The 13,947-nt window shown below is 41.0% G+C and overlaps 1 protein-coding gene across 5 annotated transcripts in view; it reads right to left on the bottom strand.

Moving 5' to 3' along the window:
* Positions 1 to 13,947, bottom strand: part of LOC134302352 (receptor-type tyrosine-protein phosphatase mu-like) — a 207,439-nt gene that overhangs the window by 131,121 nt on the left and 62,371 nt on the right. The gene's annotated exons all lie outside the window — the stretch shown is intronic.

Here is a 13,947-nt window from a genome sequence, read left to right on the forward strand (position 1 = left end):
TGAGCGAATAAAAAAATGAATGAATGAATGAATAGTTGTATTACTCTAAATTCAGCATTTGGTCCTAAACAATATGAACAATAAATAAAATAGTTCATTAGTAGAGCTATTTCAACAGAATGTGGCGCTATCACGGCATTGGCAATGACTTTTATCCTATTATGGGATTTGGAAACGTTTACGCTGTTTCAGAATCAGGGAAAGATGTTTTAACAGGGCAGATGTGCAGTTTATTGATCTGTAGCTGTTGTGATGCATCATGGCGTGAAATGCAAAAACTCCCTCTGCAGCAGTAACAGCATCTTCTGTTTTACCTGGACTGAGGCGATGGAACATAGATCTAAACATGCCTCTAAACTCCACTTTTTTGATTGTGTTGCAGTCATCAATTTATACATTTGTTATTACTTATAAAATAAAATTTAGTCAGTCAGTGAAAACATTTGTCAGTTTTCAGATTCTAGTTTTTATAGCATTTTTAAAAGTCCCATCTTTTCCAGAAATAGGTTTTTTAGGTTCAGTTTAGTAAAACTATTTTGCTGAGGACCCTGTAGTGTAGTAGCAGCCTGGCTTACTACATTTTTATAATAATGCAGCTCTAAATAAGCTAACCTGAAGTGATTCTATAAAACACCCACCCACCCACCCACCCAATCATCCGTATCAGTTGCACAAGGCCAGCACAATCTGACATCAGTTCCTCAATAATTATCAGATGGCGTAAAGGTTAATACGATTCTTTCATCGTTAGCCAATATTGCGCGGGCGGGGTGGATTATATTGACAATACGTTCAGTGAAAAGGGCAGAACGCAGCCCATCAGCCCTCACACCCACTGCAATCCTGTTTAGCCTTTCTCTGTACGCTCTCTCAGAACCGCCGTGATAAGGAGCAAAGTTGTACCGTTTCACTTCACAGCTGGACACGCTAATCGTTCTGACATGTAACAAAACGGAGCAGAGAAGAAGAGATACGGTCCCACGTTAGCTCAGTATGCTAACCTAACCTACACTGCAACAGCCACTTCAGAAAGAGACACAGATCAAGAGAAAATGTCACATCTTTAATCCTGTTAGGAGCGAGCATGCTGGTTTAATCTACAGTAGTGAGAAAAAGTTTAACAACCTGCAGCAATTACTCTTAAAGTTATTCTAATAAACAAGCACATGCTGCTTAACCCACTTACAATTCAATTAAACCCTAATAAACAAATCTAAATGTCTAAAAGCTCAGAAGTAACTATTTTTAATGTTATACAGATAAAATTGCAAGAAAAACAAAACAATAACACCTCAGAAGTCATTACCGGTGCTAGAAAACTATGCTTTTGTATAATTATTCTTGCAGTAGAGACTCCTGTTCTGCCAAGGGACTGTTTTAAAGTTCTAAAGTTGTTTTCTCTTACACGGTGACCTTTCTGTGCGGAGGTTGCATGTTCTCCCACAAGGGGGTTTCCTCCAGGAGCTCTGGTTTCCTTCCACAGTCCAGAAACATGCAGTCAGGTTGACTAGAGACACTGAATTGCCCTATAGGTGAATGGGTGTGTGTGTATGTGTGTCTGCCCTGTGATGGACTGGTGCCCCGTCCAGGGTGTTACTGTGTGCCTTGCGCCCATTGAAAAGCTGGGATAGGCTCCAGCACCACCCCAGCGACCCTAAGCACACACACTCAGTGATACGGAGCCACACTGTTGAAGCACAATTCAAATATGTGCATCTGCATCAATGGTACCTTCACACATATGCATACAATTGGTTGTGTCTGAGGGAGGGGAGTCAAATGGGCTCCACATTGCTGCTGCAACTGTGGCCTTTGCTGGCTGGTCGAGAGATGTATGTGACTCTTCTAATGTGTTACACCTATGTGGCAGGTAAAAATCCAGATCTTAAGAGGACAGCTAATGCAAGAAAATCCAAAATGGACGATCCTTATCGCTGTTGTACAATGACAAACAGCTATTGTAAACGTTACTGCTGCTAAAGAACGTGTTTTTAGTTATGACAAGTAAGGATTCAGGTATTTTTTTTGTACTAGAAGTGATTATTAAGGCAGAATGTCATTATTCTGACTGATATTAAACCCTTTTATAAGCTAATAATGTGAAAATCCATGTAATTCCAAAAGTTTCTTGTAACTGTATTTACATATTACCACAATCATTAATTAAAGTTAGTTCACACACATGCTTTAAGTCTGTATCTGATCCTAAACCCACACTACTATCACCTCATCGTTCATGTTTACACAGCACCAGAACAGTCAGTAAGAGGAGAAAGTGAGTGAGCGGAGGAAAAGAGTTGTGCTTTCAGATGAAATTAAAGAAGGAATTTACTTTCCTCGTGTTGGTGTGTAGGTGGGTGTGTGTTTGTGTCCCTCCGATAAGGATTCTTGCACAATTCCCTTTGAGCTTTGCACTGGCAACGTTCTTGATTACCGTTTAATGTCCTAATTACTCACTTGCACACAATTAATCAAGCTGCTGTATGAATAACACTTGCACAGGTGTCATCTGCTTTACTGTTTATAACGTTCAGAGACGTTGTGCACAAACGTGCACACACTACATCTCCATTTGTTCCTTCAGCTGGTGTTTGACTCATAAGCGATCTGTGATCCTCTCCAGTCATCACCACAGTGCTATATCAGTATCACCCTGACTCCACATTGCTCTGAAAATCATTTCAGTTCTGACTGTGTGTGTGTGATGAAGCCTGTAAGCCTGAGGTTTCAGTATCTCAGTATTTTATAGTTCGGTTTGTAAAATGAGAAACACCAAAACCTCACATGCATGTTAACAAACCCACATAAACCCAGCACATGTATAGCTGGGAGTCAGAGAGTATTCAGATGGGCGGCATGGTGGCTCAGCGGGTAGCACTGTCGCCTCACAGAAGGAGGGTCCTGGGTTCGATTCCTAGGTGGAGCTGTACCAGTTCTTTCTGTGTGTGATTTTGCATGTTCTCCCCGTGTCTGTGTGGATTTCCTCCAGGAGTTCTGGTTTCCTTCCACAGTTCAAACACATGCAGTCAGGTTAATTGGAAAAGCTGAGTTGCATTTCGCGACCCCTCCAGGGTGTTACTGTGTGCATGGCGCCCATTGAAAAGCTGGGATAGGCTCCAGCACCCCCCCCTCCACGACCCTGATTGGATAAGCGGTTAAGAAAGTGAGTGATCCCAATCATATAAAATAAGTATCCAGACCCCCTGAGCTTTTGTACACTTTGTGTTGTGGATCTCATTTTTGATTGAGTGTGACTATTAATCTACACGTAATTAACCATGATGACTTAATACGTTAATTAAAAAAATCATTAATTAAATAAAAATAATTAAAAATCAAAAATTGAAATATCTTATTCACAAAAGTATTCCGATCCCGTTGCTTTAGCACCACAAACTGTGCTTGAGTGCAGAGATGAATGAACCCTTTAGATGGACAACCATCTCTGCCTCACTTGATTAATCTTCAGAAAGTATTCAGACCCTTGACTTTGGTATACTTTGCATTGAAGCTAATTTTGAACACATACCGTATAACAATCTACATTTCATCATACATAATAAAGTCAAAACACGTTTCTAAAGGATTTCAAAAACTACATAAAACCAAAAACTGTAATCTCTAATCAGCAAACGTATTAAGACCCCTAGCTGTGTATGTTAGGTGCACTGAAATTGGGCAAAAAAGTTTATCACACTACACTACACTATAAAATATTATCACACTACACTTCTTTTAGAAAATACACCGCCTCTCCCAGAAAATAACTGCAATTACAAATTACACTGGAACAACAGCAGTTACATTTAATATTATTTGAGCCCTAAACTCCCTTGTTGGGACAGTACAAGTGCAACATATTTACCTCTGTGTGTAGCGCTCCAGCTACAAAATTGTTACAGTTTAGCACTTCTGTGTCCGATGGTGTAGAAGACTGACAGGAGCTAATGCAGGAGCTACTTGCTACAGTGAACAAAGGCTTTGTCTAGACTACTGAACACGGCTCTATGCAAGGTTTATTAAGTAACCATACATCGTCGTGTATATTCTGCTTGTATAAAACTCATTTCAATGCCTCAGACCGTGTGGCTGACAGGGCCTCGGCAGCTCTGACAAGGTGTGACCATTACCTGCGGCCCTCCGTTATGACACTAATTTAAACAGCGGCCCCTGCTGCAGACTGGCTCGCTCGGTGTGCTGCGGGGGTGATGCTGGAATTCTTCTTTTGCAGGAAATGAAGCATCTGAGGCTTTATTAAGAGCTGACTGGACTGCTGGGTGGGATCATCGAGTAATGCCAGGGCTAATTAAAACTCTTTCAGAATCATGCCAACTTCACAATCGTGATCATGCCAAATAATGTACGGAGGAATCTCATGCGTACGACCAGGTGGCAAGATCGTAAATGTAAAGGTAATAATAGAATAGATGTTTTTTCTTATTAGGATAAATATACCAGTGAGCCAAAACATTAGGACCACCCAGCTAATATGCTGTGAAAACATCTATGACCTGCCGAGCCACTGATTCTAGACTCGAGAGTCCTGTGGAATCTGGTACCTGGAAATGATCATCAGGTCCTGTAAGTTCTGTATGTTGTGAGGTGGATCATCCTGGCTCTCACTTAGGTTTTTATGTGCCCATATCTGCGACAGTCATTATGTGCACTCTGAGTACCTACAGTCAGCTTAACAGAAGCTCATTGGTCTAGGGGTATGGTTTTTCACTTTAAGTGCAAAGTCCAAATGAGCCCTCTTTGGGACAGTGGTAGCCTAGTCGGTAGGGCTTTGAACTTTGCTATCAACTAAAAGGTTGAGAGTTCGAATCCCGGCTCTGCCATGCAGCCAATGTCGGGTTCTTGAGCAAGGCCCTTAAACCTGTCTGCTCCATGGGCGCCGCACGATGCCTGACCCTGCACTCTAACCCCCAACTTCCAAACAAGCTGGGATATGCAAAGAAAGAACTCCGTTGTACTGTACATGTGTATCTGTATATATGACAAATAAAGACATTCTAACATTTAATATATGCTGCATGATGTGACATTCATGATAGTTATGAAACAGCCATTGCTATGCATGTTTTTATCCAGTGTTCCTAATGTTCTGGCTCATCAGTGTATAAAAACTTAATAATATAAAGCAGAACTGTGCTAGAAAGATTCATATCCAGTAACTCCCATATTAAAACATTTCATGGCGAACTAAATGGACTGACAAGTCTGATACGCTTTGCTTTCAGCAAATACATGTTTATTTTCCCGTTCAGTCACTGTGACAAACAAGTGAGCTGTTTTTAAGAGGGAAAACATATTTCAGGCAGTAATTTGAATGAGAGATGAGACAGGTGTGTTTGCTGTGAGACTATAATCAAATGTGGAACTGATGATGGCATAAATCAGCCCTGAAAGGCAGAAAACATCGCAATCCGCAGTAATGCTGTCATGTCCGAGCGCTGTTCCCCATTTCTTTGATTTAGACCTGCAGGCAGTTGAGGGGTCTGTGTGCAGATCAGACAGGCTCAGGTTCAAATAAACACGATTTTGGCTGATAATAATAATGTATGAATAGGAACAAATATTGTTGAATATACAGCCCCAGTTTAAAATAAGTTGAGGCAGCAGGATGGGGAATTGGGGGATAAAAAAAACCTACAGCAATCATTTGTAAATCATTGTTTATCTGGATTTAATTGACAAGAAATGTAATGTTTCAACTTCATGAATTTAATGTTTTTTCACATCCGTCCATCCATCCATCCATCCATCTATCCGTCCATCCGTCCATCCGTCCGTCCATCCATTCATCCATCCATCCATTCTTATTATAAATTTGATGGCTTCAAAGAAAGATGGGGCAGAAACATGTTTACCATTGTTATATTATCTATCAATGTTCTGAAACTGTTTGGGAACTTAAACAACTACTTTCTGACATTTCAATCTTATATTTACCCTTATTGTTATAAATCATACCAAGTTATGGAGCTAAGTCAGGGACTATGCACCAGCCAGTCTAGCACCTGCACCCTCTTACTGCCGAACTGTTGTAATATGTGCAGAACTTGGCTTGGCACTGTCTGGAATAAAAAACGCTGCATATGGTGGGAAAAAAACACTAAGCAGAAAGAATTGATCAAAATCAACTCTATAAGAAGCTGTTTTCCTGTTTTATTGTTATATAACTGAATAGATTATGTATTTTCATCCTCAGTGGTAACATCTAATTTAGTTTACGACAACGCCTGACTGTCCAGCAGCAATCATTAAACTTCACAGGTTTGTGTGTGTGCTATTTTGATTCATTATGGCCTCAGTGATGGATGGAATGAGGGATATAATTTGCAGTAATGACTGACACTCATTATTTCACCGGCGTTTAGGTCCTGAACCCTGTGGAAAAATCATTATGTGGTGGAACTCAGGCTGAAGCACCACTCTTTAGACCAAAAAAACCTCCGGGTCTCGTTTATTAATAAAGCAGAGAGAGGTCAGCGCTGAGGAAAAGCCTGCCGGGCACTCGGGAAATGTCAATGAAGACAAGGCTATTCTCACATTCTGCCACCAATCAAAAATGCTCTCACGGCGAGGTTAGGCGGGCGATGTGAGGAGCAGCGGCCACAACTCAATTTTCCCCCGGGCCTCCCCAGGACTTTCTCCTTCCACTCTCCACCCTTTCTAATGGAAACGAGGTGAGAGGAGGAAAAACAACACTGATTAAGTTTTGTGCAGAGCCTTCGCAGAGGTTAGAACGTTTTTATAATCTAAAAGACATCTCTGAATCCCTGCTGAAAATGATTTTTTTTAATTTCTTTTACTTTCACACATATAGATGAGGAAAGTTTTTGTGTTTCCGAAAGTTTAAAACTATAATCAGACCAGAGAATATAAAAAACACTATATTAACATTAGCTTAGTGTAGCATCCGTACATAAAAGTGCAACACCTCTCCCAAACCTGGATCTCAGCAGCAGTGCCATCAGGGCGCCACCCGAGCGCCCACCTTGGGACATGCATTAAAAAAACATATTAAATTACTTAAAATAAAATCACAATGACAAACAGAAATAGAAAGAACACATCAAAGCTGTCATGCATCCATATCCCGAGAAATCACTGTTGCTACGGGTATACTACTCGCCCCTTAATCATATAAAGGGGTCAGTCTTTACCCCTTTGACTTTGCCGAGGTACAGGAGGAGTGAGCGCACGTCCCTCACAAAGAGAGAATGGACAGAATCCAATTAGCTTATTTTCACATCATGGCTGTGCGTTCCCCTTGCAGCTGATCTTATGTCACGCTGATGTGATTGAAACGTCTGACGTCCTTCAGTCCGCCTCCCTCGCGAGCTTGGGTTCCTGTTTGGAACAACAATGACGGCGACTTTTGGATGCACAGAGGGGGGTAAAGTAAAGCATTATGCAGAGTGCTTAATTCAGTTAATGAGCCTGAGAAGATGAAAACGTTTCATTTCAGATCAGGTTTTCATTAGAAAAAAAATTAGTTTGGCTGTTTTGATCAAAAGATCATAAAATTTCTGGCTGGCAGACATGATGAAAATGTGGTAGCATTTGGTTTGGAAATGATACAAGTGAATAAGAAGAATTCCATAGAGAGAAGAGATGCACATGATTACTGCAATATAAAAACATTAAAATGTCAGAGGTTAAAAATATCCAGGTCTGTATTACATGTACACTGATCTAACAGTTTTTACTTCTCAAATAATTAAATATAATAAAATATATGCTTAAGGCCACTGAAATCTTCTTCAGACGTGTTTCTATGTGATTTAATTTCCTATTTTGATTTATTTGACTGTATTTAGACTTCAGGAGAAGATGGACTATTGATCTTAAAAGATAGACAGACAGACAGACAGACAAACAAACAAACAGATAGATGATAGATAGATAGACAGACAGACCAGACAGACAGATATACAGACAGACAGACAAGCAGGCAGACAGACAGATAGACAGACAGACAGATAATTAGATAGATAGACAGACATACAAACAGATAGACACACAGACAGACAGTTAGACAAACGGACAGACGGATAGATAGATAGACAGACAGATAGACAGATATATAGACAGACAGACAGATAGACAAACAGACACAGAAAGATAGACAGACAGACAAACAAACAGACACATATACAGATAGATAGGGACAGACAGACAGACATGCAAACAGACAGACAGACAGTTAGACAACTGGACAGACAGATAGACAGACAGACAGACAAACAGGCAAGCAGACAGACAGACAGGCAGACAGACAGAAAGATAGACAAACAAACAAACAGACAGACAAACAAACAGACAAATAGACCAATAGACAGACAGCTAGACAGACAGATAGACGGGCAGACACATAGACAGACAGACAGATAATAACAATAATATGTAAAATACATAACTGTAGGGTCTTAATAGGTATATATACACTGTATATATGAGTGTGTGTGTGTTTATTAGATTTAATAGAATGTTCATGGCACAGATCAACTGGATAAAAATGCTCTATTTAAAACGTGTAATCTAAGATAAACAGTCTGAACGTTCAGGCAGCTGAACACTTTTACTGTACCTGTCCTTCACTCTCCTCACCCTCTGTATTAAATGCCCCCTGACACCTCTCCACCATCCCACCTCAACATGTTCCCTAATGAGATGCATCACATCCGCTAAAAATGGAATTTCTTCCTGCTCTCACACATATTTATGCACAGTCATTTGCAAGCCAGACAATAAGCCATTCAGCCTTAGCTAAGATTGATATAGTATTTAGCATAATAGAGCGTGGGTGAAAAAAGCTAATTAATCCTGGCTAGAAGACCTCCGTTTTCCTCATGCGCTGCCTATTATTTCCCACAAGACTACTCTGGGGAGCACAGGCCCTCAGCACTGCTGCTACTAGCCTGAGTAAGTGTAAAAATGAAAAAGAAAAGAGACGGAGACAGGCTGTGTGGGGGAGACTGAGAGTAAAAAAACTAAGTTGTGGAAGGCTGGTGAAGACTACTCGTTCAGAGAGAAGTAAGAAGCACTAACAGGAAAAAGCTCTGCTGCAATTACAGTTTATGACAGAATGTGCTTTTTATTAAGGTCAAATTTGAGCAAGATTTTTAAACGAAATAACAGATCTTTTAAACATTTCAAAGCTTTCACTCAGTGCCGTCTGAATCATTTGTTGTTCCTATTAATCACTGACATTTGTGGTAATTTTGGCAGCTAAAAACTAAACAGCTTGTTCTGCTGCTTTTAGTCAATTAGTCTGCTGGTGCATTCGGTCAGAACACCCTGCTCCAGTTTTATGTTTGTTTATTAGAATTTTAATGCCGTTTTACACTGATTACCTTCATGATGGGACGTAGTTACAAGTTCAATGTCAAACACCGTCAGGGGCAATTTTGTATCTCCAATTCACCTCACTTGAACGTCTTGTATGGGCAAGCTGTAGCCTAGTGGTTGAGGGACTGGGCTAGTAATCAGAAGGTTGCTGGTTTGAGCCTAACCACAGCCAGGTATCTGCTGCTGGGCCTTGGAGCAATAATGGACCTGTAATGCAAGTCACTTTGGATAAAGGTGTCTGCTAAATGCCAGAAATGTAAATGTCTTTGGACTGTGGAAGGAAACCCACGCAAACTGGGGAGAACATGTTAACTTCACACAGAAAGGACCCGACCCACTCCACTAGGTATTAGAACCCAGGACCTTTTTGCTGTGAGGCGGCAGTGCTGCCCAACAGGCAACCTGTCGCCCTTTCAAATTTTATGAGGCAGGCCAACAACTGATAAAACTTGACTCGTGTGCTCATCAACATTTAGTAATAAATAAATACATATATACAGGGTTTGGACAATGAAACTGAAACACCTGTCATTTTAGTGTGGGAGGTTTCATGGCTAAATTGGACCAGTCTGGTGGCCAATCTTCATTAATTGCACATTGCACCAGTAAGAGGAGAGTGTGAAGGTTCAATTAGCAGGGTAAGAGCACAGTTTTGCTCAAAATATTGCAATGCACACAACATTATGGGTGACATACCAGAGTTCAAAAGAGGACAAATTGTTGGTGCACGTCTTGCTGGCGCATCTGTGACCAAGACAGCAAGTCTTTGTGATGTATCAAGAGCCACGGTATCCAGGGTAATGTCAGCATACCACCAAGAAGGACAAACCACATCCAACAGGATTAACTGTGGACGCAAGAGGAAGCTGTCTGAAAGGGATGTTCGGGTGCTAACCCGGATTGTATCCAAAAAACATAAAACCACGGCTGCCCAAATCACGGCAGAATTAAATGTGCACCTCGACTCTCCTGTTTCCACCAGAACTGTCAGTCGGGAGCTCCACAGGGTCAATATACACGGCCGGGCTGCTATAGCCAAACCTTTGGTCACTCGTGCCAATGCCAAACGTCGGTTTCAATGGTGCAAGGAGCGCAAATCTTGGGCTGTGGACAATGTGAAACATGTATTGTTCTCTGATGAGTCCACCTTTACTGTTTTCCCCACATCCGGGAGAGTTACGGTGTGGAGAAGCCCCAAAGAAGCGTACCACCCAGACTGTTGCATGCCCAGAGTGAAGCATGGGGGTGGATCAGTGATGGTTTGGGCTGCCATATCATGGTATTCCCTTGGCCCAATACTTGTGCTAGATGGGCGCGTCACTGCCAAGGACTACCGAACCATTCTGGAGGACCATGTGCATCCAATGGTTCAAACATTGTATCCTGAAGGCGGTGCCGTGTATCAGGATGACAATGCACCAATACACACAGCAGACTGGTGAAAGATTGGTTTGATGAACATGAAAGTGAAGTTGAACATCTCCCATGGCCTGCACAGTCACCAGATCTAAATATTATTGAGCCACTTTGGGGTGTTTTGGAGAAGCGAGTCAGGAAACGTTTTCCTCCACCAGCATCACGTAGTGACCTGGCCACTATCCTGCAAGAAGAATGGCTTAAAATCCCTCTGACCACTGTGCAGGACTTGTATATGTCATTTCCAAGACGAATTGACGCTGTATTGGCCGCAAAAGGAGGCCCTACACCATACTAATAAATTATTGTGGTCTAAAACCAGGTGTTTCAGTTTCATTGTCCAACCCCTGTATATTTCCACACTTTTATATTTTGGTTGGAAATAGTGAGGGTGGGAGGAGTAATCGGTCGTGTCTGAAAGACTGAGAGACGCTTATAGTCTGGATTTAGCGTCATCTGATTTCCAGCTTTTTGGATGCTCAAAGAAGCTTTAAGGGGAAGAAGATTTTCAAGTGATGATGATGTGAAAGCAGGGCTGCATCAGTGGCTGCGCGCTCAACCAAAAACTTTTTTGCTGATGCCATTTAGTTTGTACGATGCTGGGAAAATGCATCGGAAGGTGACTGTGTAGAAAAGTGATGTCATTTATTTTTGAAATTCTTAATAAATAAGAGTTAAAAAAGTGTGGAAACTTTTTGAAGAACCCTTGTGTATATACACACACATATATATATACACATTTAAAACATAAAACTTTTAATAAGCAGAGCTTGCGTGCTGCCAGACCGTCCGTCGGAATACGATCGATGGAGCTGCTCTGGATGCGTGTTCTGTAGTGAGAGTATCTCTTTCGCATTGGGACATTGATCCGCCGACCTAATGCTTTGATCTGTGAACATAAGCACTCCTCCAGGGCACTTTAAACTTTAAGCTCCCAAACAAGGCCGCGGTGGGCAAACAGTTCCGCGCTGTGGTTTCACAGCCTTCTGCTGGAGTGAAGCTGTGGTCGGGAAACCAGACACGAGGAGGCCAGACGGTTGTAGGCAGGCAGAAGTGACTAATCACGTGGATGGGCTCGTGCATGGGCACCTGTTTATGAGTGTGAGTTTGTGGACGTCTGTCCGTGTGCATGTGGTTATCTGAATCTTTATTTTATATCCACACACAAGACATGCTAAAGGAATTATTCATTTCTTTATTCTTCATGATAATAATCTGAGTGGGTCATTCAGGAAACAAGACTTGTGAACATGTGTACAGTAATTATGAATTTAAACTTTCCTGACATAACTTAAAGAGTAAACAATAATTTAAACAAAAGCACAAGAACAGAAGAGTGACTAAATCACAGATAGTAAAGAAACGGTGTGTGCATGACTTGTTTATTATTTATAGGGTATAATAGGGTTGATATGCTTAGTGGAACTCTGCTAATTAAGTTTGCATACTTGTGTGCACTTGTGGATCGTGCCATCTGTGGCCATCCTGGTATGACTCACTAACATTAAGCAGATGAGAGAAAACACAGGGTACAGGGCACGGTGCTATTCACAAAGTTTATACACATTTACTGTGTTTCACTGTCATTTCACTGTTATATCATTCACTTACCAAATAAAGAAAGGAAATTCTGACAGAATGCAAAATTTACTAACCCTAACCCTTAACCCTAACCATAACCCCTAACCCTAATCCCTAACCATAACCCTTAATCCTAACCCTTAACCCTAACCCCTAACCATAACTCCTAACCCTAATCCCTAACCCTAATCCCTAACCCTTAATCCTAACCCTTAACCCTAACCCCTAACCATAACTCCTAACCCTAATCCCTAATTATAACCCTAACCCTAACCCTAATCCCTAACCATAACCCTTAATCCTAACCCTTAACCCTAACCCCTAACCATAACTCCTAACCCTAACTCCTAACCTTAACCCTTAACCATTTTGTATCTCCAATTCACCTCACTTAAATGTCTTTGGACTGTGAATGGGAGGAAACCCACTCAGACACGGGGAGAACATACAAACTCAACACAGAAAGGACCTAAACTGCTCCACCTGGAAATCAAACCCAGGATCCCAGGACGTTCTTGTGATGAGGCAAAAGTGCTACCCACTGAGCCATCGTGTCCCTTCAAATAAACACTAATGGAGGTATTTTTATCCACAGTCTATATTCATGAGTCAGATATAAGAAGAATACAATATCTGTTGGTTTAGAGCACCATCACTGTTCAGGCGTGTATGATAAAAACATCTTAGTCTAATTCTGTAGGTGCTGCCAACTGCGACTGTCATCTGAACTCAAATACCAAGCCATCAACAGAACATTAAAGAGAAAGATTAGACAAGAGGAGATGAAGAAAAATGACATATTGAGTATAGGACGAAGAGAAAAACAGATAAGTGGTTTAGAATAGAATATAAATGCATTATAATTTTAGTTTCTTGTTCTATAGGCTGACTGAGGAAGTGATATTTATGTAAAACCTGCCAATACCTGAAGCAGCAATCTCACTTTGAAAGAATGGAAAGAATTGCAGTAAGTATTAATTGAGCCATTTGTAGGCGTCTCTAAAAGCACAGTTTCCAGCAGATACGAACTACACAGTACTTTATTTCTATAAACACACCCAACCTGATAATCAATCCTACAGCATCATTTAAAGGCATTTTTGTGATGATAACCGTTATGACGTACAGAGGTAGATGTAGGGAAGCTTTGTGAGTAAGCCAACTGCATCTGCAACTGCGACAAAACTCAGCTTGTATAAAACTGGCTTATCAGCCTTAAGGCGAAGTTCACACATCATTTACGTGGCGAGATACGTACCGTGATAATGTATATGCAAATGGGCAGAAAAAGCACAAAAAGTACAAAGCAAAAAAAAATTTATATCATTAAAGTTTTTTATGTAATTTATTAGGATTTTAACGTCATGTTTTACACACTTTGGTTACATTCATGACAGGACAGGTACTTACTGGATACAGTATTCAGATTCATTAGTTTAAATGTCAAACACAATCATGGACAATTTTGTATCTCCAATTCACCTCACTTGCACGTCTTTGGACTGTGGGAGGAAACCGGAGCTCCTAAAGGAAACCCACACAGATTACACACAGAAAGGACTCGGACCGCTCCACCTGGGAATTGAACCCAGA

The sequence above is a fragment of the Trichomycterus rosablanca genome, chromosome 25, assembly GCF_030014385.1.
Source record: "Trichomycterus rosablanca isolate fTriRos1 chromosome 25, fTriRos1.hap1, whole genome shotgun sequence".
NCBI lineage: Eukaryota > Metazoa > Chordata > Actinopteri > Siluriformes > Trichomycteridae > Trichomycterus > Trichomycterus rosablanca.